Below are 13,258 nucleotides of genomic sequence, written 5' to 3' on the forward strand. Positions count from 1 at the left end.
CAGTTAAGAATGTCAGTTAAGAGGCACCAACTGCCTCTTCTTGCCTCTTGCCTGAGACTTGCCTCATGTTTTTGTATTTAGTTTCTCTCATTATGGTTTTTTTTTTACAGTTTTCTCTCAGTTTATTATTAAAGCTTGTTTACATTTACGTGAGTTACTTATTTTTCTCAAAGAAAAAGAAACTCTGCTGAAGAATGGTGGAATATTCTAAACTTGGGTGAGTGAGGGGATATTCCCAGTTTGCCAGGAGGATTGGTTTTGTTAATCATCCCCCCACCTCCACAACATAATTAACAGAGGTATTGGCTGGGCGCTTAGATTCAAAACATGGGGCCTCCAGTGGGAGAGAGTTAAAAACACTCTCAGAGTTAACTGGCAGCATAGCATGTAATAAAACAAACCCTTCTGCACATCCGGTCTCCTTACAGCTCTTGCCCCTTTCTCTCTACTCCTCTGGCAATGAACAGACCACACACTTTTAAGTAAGTTTAAAATATTTACTTACTAAATCCAAATGTCTGGTTAATGCGCTAATCCATGCAGCAGCAAGGAGATCACAGGGTACAAAATGCAGCACATAGTTTCAAACATGCAGTCTGAACTTGGGTCCTGTTCAGACACAACCGGCCTAGTGGATTTCATGGCAAGAAGAAAGAGAGTGTGAGGAACAGGAAGAGAAGAAGATTCATTTCCTCACGAAGAAGAGAGGATGTGACCTAGCTGAGTCTAGGAACAGAGTTCTACGGTTAAAACCCTTCATGCACTAACTAGCACTTATGCATAGTTATGTTTGACTGCAGTTTCCCACAGTTTTTTTTAATGCCTTTCTCTCGGGCCAGAGAAAGGTGGCATGTAAATGTAAACTAAATAAGTAAATACATTATATGATAAGCAGTAACTTAATCCACGCATGTTCAAAGAAGAACTTGCATAATGTGCAGCATCAAGTCCACAATGAACCGCTACTCAGAATTATAGCATCTGCCTTGACTGAGGAAGACCCCAGGTTGAACCACCAATATTTCCAGGGGCTACAATACTGGGCTTGTATGGTCTGACTCAGTATAAGGTAACAAAGATACCAAGTCACAGGGACCCAATTAAAACTCATATTGATATAAACATATTCAAAAGATACAAGCTGCAGCCACTGTGTATTCAACAATCCAATTCCCCAAACAATACAGCACATGAAGACAATAAAACAATTCTCCAAACAATACAGAACAAGATCTCCAGGACTGAGCCTCTCTTTGTACTTCTTCAGACACCAAATGGAGAATATGCATGGAAGGCAGTTATTAAATCTTTATTGTCTCAATTTTTCTTCCTTGGACAGAAGTATCATTGCTATAAATCCTAAAATGATATTATTGAAAATCACCTATTGAACAATATTAGACTGCACAATATGAGGCCACAGTCAATAACAGGATTAGAATACCTCTTGAAATTCTCTTACATATTCCTGCATCTAAGCACAGCCAAGAAGGATGGAACTTCTAGCACTGGGATATACAAAGTTATCAATATGGAAATTTTAGTTTTCTAAGAGGACATAGTATCTTATCTTAAAAAATCTTCTGAATTCAAATCCAAACCTGTGGTACAGGAATAAGGAGCTTTCCATTGATAGAAGAAGGATGAATATACTGAGTAAGGTTTGACTGAGGTCTTACATAGGAACAGAGTTGAAACAGATGTGATTCTAACACGTGGCTCCTCCACACCAATGAATTACTGGCTCTAATGTGTAATACGTTGGTGGTGTATGTCCAGGCAATAATCCTTTCCCCCCCCCCCCTGCTGAATCACCGCTGCTGAACCCTTATTGCTGGTTTAATAACTATAAGTTGTTGGCCAAGGAATCCAAAACAGCCTTTTCATGCCAACATAAATATGCCATCTTTTGGAAGATTGTTCTATTTTCTGTATGTCTCTTAACACCACTCTTTCAAAGGCAGCTATACTGGGATTAGTAATCTTTGGAAGATATCTAAACTGGTATGTAGTGCTCTGTGTTATATCACTGAACACTTGTTTAAGCTTGAGTAATCGAATTAAAGATTCGAAAGATCAGTCCTCATATTCAAGGCATTGTATCCTGACATTGGTACCTATGCTGCCTGGAAGTGCCTTAAATAAACCACCACATAACAATAAGTTATGTCCTTAAGGAATACTACTCTGCCTCTTTACTTCCTCCATAATTTCAAATGGATATGTCATCCTACAGGCAGAGCAGAGGGTAAGGGATGCAGTCACTGTCAGAATTATGGAATGGAGCAAGCAGCTTCCACTTTATAGTGGTGACTAGATGCAAGAAAAGAGAAGGCTCATTCCAACCATATCTTTGTTTTGAGGAAATGGGCTGGTTCAGTTTTCCCCATCCCTTTGTGGCAAACTTCACCTGAGTTCTACCCAAGACAAGAGCTTTCTCTTACTTATGTGTACTCAGATGTTTCAAGTGTATAACTAACATTTTGAAAGAAACAAATACACTTGCAAATATGCATCTCACACAGGTACGACTCTCTCTTGAGTGACAAACCTGGCTCTGCTTCTGCACTGTGTGCAAAATGAGCTCCAGTCCCTTCTGCTTTCTGCTCAAGCTTCCTCTGGCTGCATCCACCCTTGGGTATGCCCATGCTGGGTCCAGCATTATTCCAAATATGGAACCAGTGTGGCCTGGGGTGCCACATCCCATGTGCATCCAATAGTACCATCTCCCGCCACCCAGGAAACACCCCAAAAGGGGCTGCTGTCTCCTGGATGACAGCACAGGCCCTCAAAAACTCCTCTCCTAAAGCAGATTTTTGCCTGAGAGGTTCCACAAGCTGTGATTTCAAGCAAGCCAATTTGCGTTCATTCTCCATGCAACATCCACCAGTTCTTCTGAATTGCTTTAGAGCCGTGGAGAAAAGGAAATGCTCAAGAAATAATTATATGCTAAGAACTCCTTGCCCAAGTGCTTTCTACTTTTTTCACTGCCCCCTCTCCACTTTCTCTCCTCCTCCCCCTTCTCCTTCTTCTTCTTAGTTTCCTTTTCATCTTCCTCTTTTATGTATTATTAGCTTTGGAATGATCTTTACTGAGGAAAACTTGAATCTGAAGGAAGGGTCTAATTGCACTACCTCTGAGGACTAATTAAGCCATCTGTGACTGACAGCCTTTCGAGCTTCCTTGTTTTGTGGTAGATAGAGCTGCAATGCCAGCTGTCCTAACTCCCCCCGCCCCCTTTCTGCAAAGCAAGAAAGGAAAAGGAAGGGCACAATTAATAGTTTGTCATTTTTGTTAGCACATTTCTTTAAGAAAATACCATCAATTGGCCTCCCTAGCTGAGACAGTTTGACACCTGTCGTCTTTTCATCTTTTCCAAATGGGCTGCAACAGGAGGTGCTGCCCGAGTTTGACACTCGGAGACCCTCTTCAGCCACGTAAAATATGGCCAAATAATTTCCTTGAAACAAAGAGATGAATGTACTGTGTTGAGCGTTGTTGCCCTGCATAAATTAAAATTAACGTCTCTTTCCAGGCTGGATGCTCATAGGCCAGAATGCACATCATTCAGCAGACTACATTCTCCATCCAATATATCATCTGGACTGGATAACAACTTGGAAGAGCATCCTGTGAAGGCTAAAATGCAGTTGAGGCATGGCCAGGTCCTCTAGATAAGACCATACGGGCAGCAGTGGAGTGTTTTAAGGCAAGGAAGGTTTCCAAATTAAGCTCAGTGAGAACTGTGGAAACAGCTCCTCTGTGTGCAGTATTTAAAATGGAAGATTATTATAGCCCAAAGCAGACAAGGACCCTGTTTTCCTGCATACCTGCACAATGAACAATCTCCCGTGCTCCTTTCTGCCTTTCTTTGTACAGTCCTGCTGCAGCTCTTGCCTTCCTTCCTCTTTCCTTTATCCCTTGTAATTTGCACAGAGGGTTGCTTCTGTAGCCAATTTATTTGTAAAGTTTCCTTCTGCAAGGGGAAAACACCGGTGGTTAAAAAATAGGAATGAAAATTATAGAACTGCTTTCCAGAATGACTTTTACCTTTTTTTATTATTTGCAGGATTTGTTTTAAACAGATTCAAGCTGATAGGAGGGGGTGGCATTTCTTCACCTCCAAACCCTGCCTTTGACCCAGCTGAGCAGGGGTGCAATTTAGGTGGGCCAGGGGCAGCCTCCCTCCCCTGCATTTCAGGCCACCTGTGATTATGCCTCAAGAGCATCTGTAAAGCCAGCCAACTCAGGCTGTTCCCAGGCGTGTCTTCAAATAGGAGTGGATGCAAATCTTTCAGATGCGAGGCGAATGCTGCTTTCCTTCCCTATCTAGTGAATGACACATCATGCGCGCACACATACACGGATCCCCACTCCCCGCATATAAGAGGTGAGCAGCCTACTTAGTTGTCATTTTCTGAGCACCCTTTCTGCTCAAACATCAACTGGGTACCTTTTACGTGCTTTTCTGCGTACTATTCTATTCTTGAGAAACAACTCTGAGAAGGAAGCACTGTGGCTTCCTCAGGGGTGGTGGAAGGGGGTGGGGGTGGGTGCCCAAGCTACATGTCTCTCCTGCCCCAAATGGTCTGCCCGCCGCCTCCCCCTCAGCTGTCCTGCCCCGGCTCGCCCCGTCCCGTGGGCGGCTGGCCTTGCCCCTGGGTGCAGGGCACATGGACCACCCCAGGCACCCGACTGGCTTGCTCCGCCGCTGGGCTTCCTCACTGGCACCAGGGACCTGGGTGGTACTGTGCAGATCTAGCTCTGCTGAATGCCTGAAGTAGAGGCTTCCCCGGAACTTGATCCAGGAGAGAAGATGGCAGGTGCACCCAGCATGTGGTGAGTGCACTTACACAGCAGGCAAGTAGACAGGAAATGAAAGCAACAGAAGACAACCTAAACAACAACAAACATTGCAAGAATATACAGTTCAATGTGAAAATGCTACTTTATGCAAAGGTACTAATAAATATAGCCTAGTATTTGCAACACTTATACTTGGTGCCATGTGCTGCCTCTTACCTGTGTGGGGTGCTCAGCCCTCCTAGCAACCCCCATTTGTTGGAGAGGTGTTGTATGTTCATGTCTGCAGTCCCTTGCTGTTTGGGTTGGCAATGTAATCAAGTTCCTATCTGTGTTGTGAGGCCAGGCTATTTTGTGCTCTTTCTCCATAGCTTTCCATCCCCGAAGCCCCCCCCCCCCTTGTGAGCTCTGAGTATGCATGACTTTAGATGAGAAAGATATAGACCCCATATCATGTATCTTGTTGTCTGAGTTATAGTCTCTCTATAGGGTTTATATACTAGTGGTGCTGTGGGTGCTAAGTTACACCATATCCATGTTACAACATGGCAGACAAACTGTTGACACAGGGACAGCTAGTTTTTATTTAATTTCCACCTCCCCATTGAAGTCAATGGAAGAGGAATTTCCACTATACCAAGTCTGCTACTAATAGAAAGTGGTATTGTCAACAGGGACATGGAATCTGTTTTAAGTGCCAGACACATCTCACCCATGACTCCACTCCATTTCAGCCATTCCACTAGCAAATCTGAAATGAGCAAAATTTCAATGAAACTGTTGCTGCACCGTCATATCTCATATAGCCTGGCTTTCATCAAATGCTATAGCTCCTCAGCCAGCAAATCTTCTAACCTCCCTGAACCTTGACATCTTGCCCACGCAGGCTATGTACACATTTAATGGCTTACAGTGCAGCTACATTGTTCTTTTTCTCAATAAGGAACAAAGCTGGTTTAGCGGGAATATGCATCAAAATGCAGACTCCCATAAGAAACTACATGATAGATATGGATTGTGGCTAAGGTTGTGCATACACTGCTTCCCAAACCAGCAGTGGAAGCACACAGGATGTAGCAAATGGGAATGTATATACAGGTTTGAATTGTCAGCTAGCTGCCATATATACTGTATTTTTTCGTGTATAAGACTAGATTTCCCCCCTAAAAAAATAATGTCCAAAATTTGGGGGCATCTTATAAACGGATAGATCTCCCCACATTTTCTTAAATCGGAGTCCCCCAAAATAGGAGGTGTCTGGGGATGTCTTATAGACAGAAAAATACGGTACCTAGAATGTTTCATTTCAAATCTAGATGTAGAAAATATGGCATGTCTGATTGTGAGAAAATAATACATGTCTCAAGCTTCTCCCTTATTTCTTTACAACATTCAAAAATGTATGCTTGCTTTAAATTAATTTCTCTACAATTTTCAACAGGATTAACTAACTCCTTTATTTTTAAACAAAAAAACATTAAACAAGCCTATCCATGTTTAATGTTTAAAGCCTCCTATTTAAAAAATGTTACCTGTTTTCTGTTGTTGTTGTGAGGAGTACAAAATCTTCCAAGTGGACCCCAAGAACGGACCTTGCTGAACCACGACATCTTCCCACACTGATTTTTTTAGCTGTTGTACACATTGAGCAACATTTCATTTTTAATCAACATTTTGAAAATATGGGTGTCTTGATTCTCTCTTCTATTACATCTGTAAGCAGTATTGCTTCACAAATTGTGACCTATTTAAGGGGTTCTTAAAGTGAATTCTACCCCCTATGGCTACAAAATTTGAAATTCAAACATTAAGGCCAGCGAACAATCTTTTGTGGGAGCTTGTTTCTGTGTGTGAGAGAGAGAGAGAGAGAGAGAGAGAGAGAGAGAGAGAGAGAGCACTGATCCAGTTTGAATGAGTATGCAGTCACTAGTTCCTGCAATAAGTTCACCAAGCATCTAAGTCACCAGCACACCTGTCATCAGTTGTGTACAAAAACAGTTAACACAGCCCATGACAGGCTTGTAGCGATCTGGGCATATGATGAATCTATTCATAAGAGCAAAAATTTGGCATAGACTCAAACAGGGCTGGCCCAAAAAAATCCATCACATTATAAAGCAAACCCCAAAAGGTAGTAGTGGATGGTGCAGTGGGGCCATTGGTCGTGTCACTGCTGCGTACCAGAAGGCAGAGGGGAAGAGGCAAGGCAGCAGCGAGGTTGTCACACTGCAGATGTGCCAGCAAAGCCAATCAGGTGCTCCTGTCTGTGCATTTGCAAGGCACAAACTCCCTGCCTCTTTGTCCTTCCTCCACTGCCTCCCAGTAAGCAGTAGCAATGCAAATGGACAGAGGTCAGATGAGCAGCTGCAACCCACCATGCTGCTAAAAAGGAGGCACTAATAAGGGAGCAGTAGAGCAAGTATCTTGTGCATAATTCTTGTTAGATCTGAATAAAGGCAACACTATGCAAAAATAAATTAAAAAAGGCTTTCTGTAACACAGTCACCCTGCCTACCCCTTCACCTCATCAAATAACATTCCAGTCCAAATGAAGAAATTTTCGTTTCTGTTCCCAAGAACTGTGCAGCCTATCAAAGGCTTTCCCAATGAGAAGACTGGTAATTTTAAGTAATGGCTTTAATGTTTATACCATGAAAACCTGCCAGCCTGGATAGCTCAGCTGGTTACAGCATAGTACAAGTTGCAGGTTTGATCCCCCTATGGGACAGCTGCATATTCCTGCATTACAGGGGGTTGGACTAGATGATTCCTAGTGTCCCTTCCAGCTCTACAATGCTATGATTCTATGAAAGGTTGGGGACCATGTTATTTGAAAAACTGCCATGCAAGTCTGCCCAGATCTTAAGGTCAATCTCAGAGGCCCTGTTCTCTGGCCCTCTGAAATGGCCCATCAGGCTGATGGGTATCGGGGACAAGGCCTTTCCAGTGGTGTCCCCACACCTATGACTTTCTCTCTCCAGAGGGGTACATATGGCCCCATCTGTAGTGGCCTTTCAACACTCTGAATACCTTTTTGTTTAAGTGTAGCATTTTGTTTAAGTGTAGCGTTTTAGTTTGGGGGTAAAGGTATTTGTGTTATTTAATTTATTCTGTTTAAAGCATTGGGAGGGCTGTGCTCTGAAAGATGGCTGGAAAATCCATTAATAAAATAAATAACCATAGTCAAGCAGATCACTTATTTACCCTTACTGATTTTTCCACTCATTGTGCACCAGCAGACAAGAATGATGCCTGTTGCAGGATGCAATATCTATTCACATGAGACTCTAGCAAGGGACAATATAGGACTGGTCAGTGCACTGTGCAAATCGAAAGACTGTCCTTAAATGAGTCCCAGAATCCTTGCCAATGCGCAGGGATTCCATGGCAAACATACACCGAAGGGCCCCAGCAGACAAATCTGTGGAGAAAAGCTTCCTAGATGAGTATGAAATTTGAAATTCACTGATCTAGAAGATGCCTAGGCATTTGTGCTCAAGCATCAGGAGAAGGATATTGATTAAAGAGCAGCCGGCACAAATTCCTCAATGTTCTCTTGCCATTTTATGGTTGAAGGAGAACAATGTCCAAGGAGTGTTTAAGGCTGAGCTACACACCACACAGGAATCTGCTCCATGCCAGGGGCAATTGCACTGTTCACAGAGCAAGGCTTTCCCCCTTCCCTTCTCCTTCTGCAATCCGCTGTGCCCAGCACCAGCATTTGTTCCTAGGAATAAGGGGTGAGAATAGTGTGGGGTATGTTGCAGGGAGGTCCAGATAGAGGGAGAGTTGAGGAGATACCGCCTTCCTCCCCTCATGGGCGGAGGAGCAAATGAGGAGCAACACTTAAAATGGAGGATGCAAGCCAACATGCTGAGTGGCTCACTATGCAGATCCTCTGCATCACTTGCAAAGCCTCTAATGCAGTGGATCCCCCCAAAAAAATTCCCCCATGGACCGCTTGAAAACTACTGAGGACCTCTAAATGATTCTTTTCAGCCTACTGCAGCAATTGTCATACATTGTGCAGAATGCTGTATGATTTTGTAAATTGTATTTTTGTTGCTTCTTTTATTAATAATGTGCTTTTTCATATTACCATTTGAATTCCATGGAACCTAAGTGCTCTTCACAGACACGCTACAGACCACCTGAATGAAGCTTGCGGAACACAGTTTGTGGACCCCTGCTCTACTATAGAGGATAAAATCACAGAACTACAGTGGTGCCTCACAAGACGAAATTAATTCGTTCCGCAAGTTTTTTCGTCTAGCGAATTTTTCGTCTTGCGAAGCACGGTGTCGGGAAAGTTTTGGGAAAGCTTCAAAAATCGCCAAAAACCTCAAAAAAGCCTACCACACCACGTTCTATGAGTTGCTCCTCGAAGTCAAGTCGCAACTGTATTAACGGTGTTAAGAAAAAGGAAACAAACTTGCAAAAAACGCAAGACGTTTTCGTCTTGCGAAGCAAGCCCATAGGGAAATTCATCTTGCGAAGCAGCTCAAAAAACGCAAAACCCTTTCGTCTAGCGAGTTTTTCGTCTTGTGAGGCATTCGTCTTGCGGGGCACCACTGTATAGAGTTGGAAGTGACCACAAGGGTCATATCTAGTCCAACCCCCTGCAATGCAGGAATGCTTTGCCCAATGTGGGGTTTAAACTCTCAACCCTGAGATTAAGAGTCTTATGCACTACCAACTGAGCTATCCACAGGTGGATACTGCCAAGAGTTTCTGGTGGTGGCTTGGAGATTCTGTGCATGATGTAGCTCATCTCTGTCGTGACCCAGTCTACATATTCTTACGCTTTCAGGATGGAGCGGTCCCACATGGAAGTTGCCGTTGCCACTGGCATCCCCTTGGCTAACCTAATGTGCAGGCCGGCAATTTGGGATTTGTGCCGGGGTGGAACCCTTGATTCCAGAGAGTCCCACTTGAAAGACCTCTCCCCAGCGATTTGTCTGCGGATTGTGATCAGTTGAGCACTTGAGAAACGGTTGGAACTGGGCTGATGAGCCGTGTGACCAGAAGAGAGGTTGCAGTTTAGACAGAAACCCAGAGGGTCATATTTGCCCCTGGGCCTGAAGTTTCCCAGTCCTGATGTAACAGAGATAACGGTTACCCCAGCTTGGTAGCAAATGGCAGGACTAGTTTCCCAGCCATCAGCTGCACCCCCCATCTCTGGTGATGGCGATACCTTTTGCCCAGAACCCCCGTTGTCCCAGAGTAGGCATCTGGGTCTCCTATGGCTTGGAGAGAGCGAGACTCTGAAAGCACTACATGCCAGCAGCTTTCTTTTCCCCCTTTACTTTTCTAAAAGCTATCCTGTGTTTCTCTTCTGGTTTGTTCCCGCCCCCGCTCTTCACCTCATTTTTAATAAGTGCTTTTCATGTTCTCCCGTATTCACTCCCAACTCAGAGGACACACCAGCTGTTCCATTTGGAATTATCCGTTTTTTGCAATTCTGCCAGGTTCTGTATGTGCTGGGTATAGGAGGAGGAACAGAAGAGAAGGCAAAAGGTGGTGGGCTGAGAAAGGAAAAGATGCAAAATAGCAAAGGGGGAAGGGGGAGGAGGAGGAGGAGGAGGAGGAGGAGGAGGAGGAGGAGGAGGAGGAGGAGAATAGGAAGGGAAAGAGGAGAGAACAAGGGAGGAAGAGGGTTTCCAGCAGAACAAAAGGTAAGCTGGGGGCATTTTGAAATGGAAAGCCAGTCATAAGGGCAGCAAGAATAGGGTACAAAAGATTGGTGGGCTTCCCTGCCCCAACCATTTGCATATGTGATGGCTTCAAGAAAAGGCTGCTCGGGCTGAGCTCTGGTCCATCCCATCCTGACATGCAAGGGAGGCATTTTCCTCCCTACTGGCTAGGCTCAGGACCAGCACAGTAATCAGAGCTGCCTAATGTTGCTCAACTGATACTGGCCCACAGTTGTCTCAGGACTTATCCAGACTTCCTTTTGTGCTGTGTGTTTCTAGGCACAGGGCTACACTTTAAAGCGCTGTGTCCAATTCAGCATTAAAGGGTGAGTTTTTTGCAGCGCTGATGCAAAAAAATGAGTCCCCACAAACATATACCTATACGGAGAAATCTGTATCCTTTCCATGGTTTTGTGAAAGTGCAGAAAAAGCACAGAAGCTGGTGTTGGGTATAGCTCTCAGGACCCTAAATCAGATGCTTTCATTTTGAGGAGAGGGGTCAACTTTCTCTCTCCTGACAATGGAATCAGAACACTGCTCCCTGACCACTGGAGACAGGAGTGTGGGCCAAGTCTGGTGAGATCTCCAAAGCCAAGGGAGCCAGGTGTGGTTACTAGTGCCCAGAGGGCAGCGTTTCCATCCCAGTATGACAGGGACGACGGTGCCAGCCCTCCTCATATGCTTTCTGAAACCCAGTTGGTCTTATGAAGCACTTTGGGATCTCAAGGAGCAGGTGTCTGAGAAGAGCTAAGTATGGCTGTCAGTTTTCTTTCCATATTACAAATATAGATTTATTTATATTTTACCAGGCAGATACTTCCTGGGTTGCTTAGTTACGAGAGAATCATCATGGAGGAGATTTTTAGCCTACATTCTGCAGAGAAAGGAGGCTGTGGAGTGGGATCATGTCAGATGCAGCCACCTGCTAAGCAGGGCAGGAGCTGGGCTCTAGATTAGAGTCCTCGTCCTCTTTGTGCTAAGTACACATTCAGAACATGGGAGGAAATGAGTCCTGTCTGTTCCTTCTTGGTGCACAAGAAATTATAGATAAGAAGCAAAGTACATAGAAAGACAAGTGTTCCCTGTACGAAGTTGTATTTGCAGTTCAAAGCCTTCTGGTGGCACCTCAGTGACTCCAAGCAAAGCTCCTTGCAAGCCACCAGGAGGTGTGTTTTCCTTCCCATCACACACTTGCTCTTTACTGCTTAATTAATTTGGTGTGCACTGAATGCAAAATCCCTCTGCCATGAATCTTGGGTTCCTGCTGGCCTAATAACTCCCATCACTATGAAGAACGAGCCCCTCTAAGTCCTTGAGTGGGGAGGACAAAAGTTTTTCATAAACACAAAGCCCCAAAGAAACAAGTCCTGCTGGCTGTATTATTCATAATGGCACTTTACTTTCTGATTATAACATGGGACCGACCACTAGCTTTGTTCTCTATTGCTGAAGTAACTTCAGATTCTTACCTGAAGATCTGTTGGGGGTGGTTCCTCAGAAACCTGCGAGAAGTTGTAGGTGCAGCTGTTTCTGAGATGAGGAGCAAAGAGTTCTGTCTTCTTAGGCTCAAACAGTCAGAAGTAAACAACACACATCATTTCATGAAAATAGGTAGCTTTCACATCCACAACATACATTTAAAGCACATTTAAAGCAAACAGATCCAGGGGACTGTAGTTTGTTTAAGGGTGTTGAGAATTGTTGCTGTACCACAGTTCCCAGTGAAATTCTTTGGGGGAAGTCAAGTGGTTTCCATGTATAGTGTGAGTGTGAACCTGAAAAACAAGAACAGCATAGACGAGGAGTGGAATTTGGGGAGGTGGAGAACCACTTTCTAATTAGGAAAGCAAATTTTGACTACATTCTGGGAGAAATGTCCACCTTGTAAGTGCTGTGTGACAGTGGAACAGGCTGCCACAGGGGGTGGTGAGCTCTCCTTCACAAGAGGTGCTGAAGCAGATACAGTGGTACCTAAGGTTACATATGCTTCAGGTTACATACGCTTCAGGTTACAGACTCCACTAACCCAGAAATATTACCTCAGGTTAAGAACTTTGCTTCAGGATAAGAACAGAAATCGTGCTCCGGCGGCGCGGCGGCAGCAGAAGGCCCCATTAGCTAAAGTGGTGCTTCAGGTTAAGAACAGTTTCAGGTTAAGAACAGACCTCCAGAACAAATTAAGTACTTAACCCGAGGTGCCACTGTACATAAGTCACGGACTCTGCAGTCGCATCCTTTATGACAGATCCTGTGCTGCGCATGAGCAGGGTGGCTTCCAAAGTCTCTCCCACCTGTAATTCTAGAACCACAGGAATGCATTTTGGAAGGGGGTTAATGAGGCTTGTTATGTGCATGTGGATCAACCCCAAGGAAAGAAATTGCCTGTGAGGTTTTACCACACGAGTAAGGCTGAGAATTAAGGGGGGTGGGTGAGAGACCATGTAAATTTAAAAAAAAAATCTTCTGAAAGTTTGTGAGCATTACTAATTGCTGCCCAATGTCTCAAGTCTTCATTACACACATATGCATCTAACAATATTGCACTGGCAAAAATGCATCAGGAAACTGCACTTTAGAGAGGAGTAATCAGGAATAGAGGAGCGGGGGGGGGGGGTACTTAACCCTTTGCCTGCCTGCTATTCCCACTCTCCCAAATCTCTCCCGTTGCTTCCTTTCCACAAGGGGAAAAAAGTTTCCCAAGTTCTAAAGAATATGGTTATAGACACAGTTCTTAGCAAATGCACTATCCATACAACTGGCCC

At 44.3% G+C, this 13,258-nt stretch overlaps 1 protein-coding gene and 2 long non-coding RNA genes across 4 annotated transcripts in view; 1 reads left to right on the plus strand and 2 right to left on the minus strand.

The window, feature by feature from the left end:
- GRIN2B (glutamate ionotropic receptor NMDA type subunit 2B) overlaps positions 1-3,527 on the minus strand; it is a 285,857-nt gene extending 282,330 nt beyond the window's left edge. For both annotated transcript variants that reach the window (XM_082239983.1, XM_082239984.1), the window contains exon 1: positions 506-3,527. The gene's annotated coding sequence lies outside the window, so the exon portion shown is untranslated. The remainder of the gene's footprint in view (positions 1-505) is intronic.
- Positions 122-4,040, plus strand: LOC309541866. The gene is made up of 3 exons (XR_014223988.1): positions 122-217; positions 429-486; positions 3,536-4,040. It is a non-coding gene; the product is annotated as an uncharacterized lncRNA (long non-coding RNA).
- LOC309541865 lies at positions 3,850-12,701 on the minus strand. Its single transcript, XR_014223987.1, has 3 exons — positions 11,966-12,701; positions 6,336-6,435; positions 3,850-3,976 (listed from the first exon to the last, which is right to left on the minus strand). It is a non-coding gene; the product is annotated as an uncharacterized lncRNA (long non-coding RNA).
- Positions 12,702-13,258: the final 557 nt, after the last annotated feature.

The sequence above is a fragment of the Podarcis vaucheri genome (assembly GCF_965113315.1).
Source record: "Podarcis vaucheri genome assembly, chromosome: 10".
Lineage (NCBI taxonomy): Eukaryota > Metazoa > Chordata > Lepidosauria > Squamata > Lacertidae > Podarcis > Podarcis vaucheri.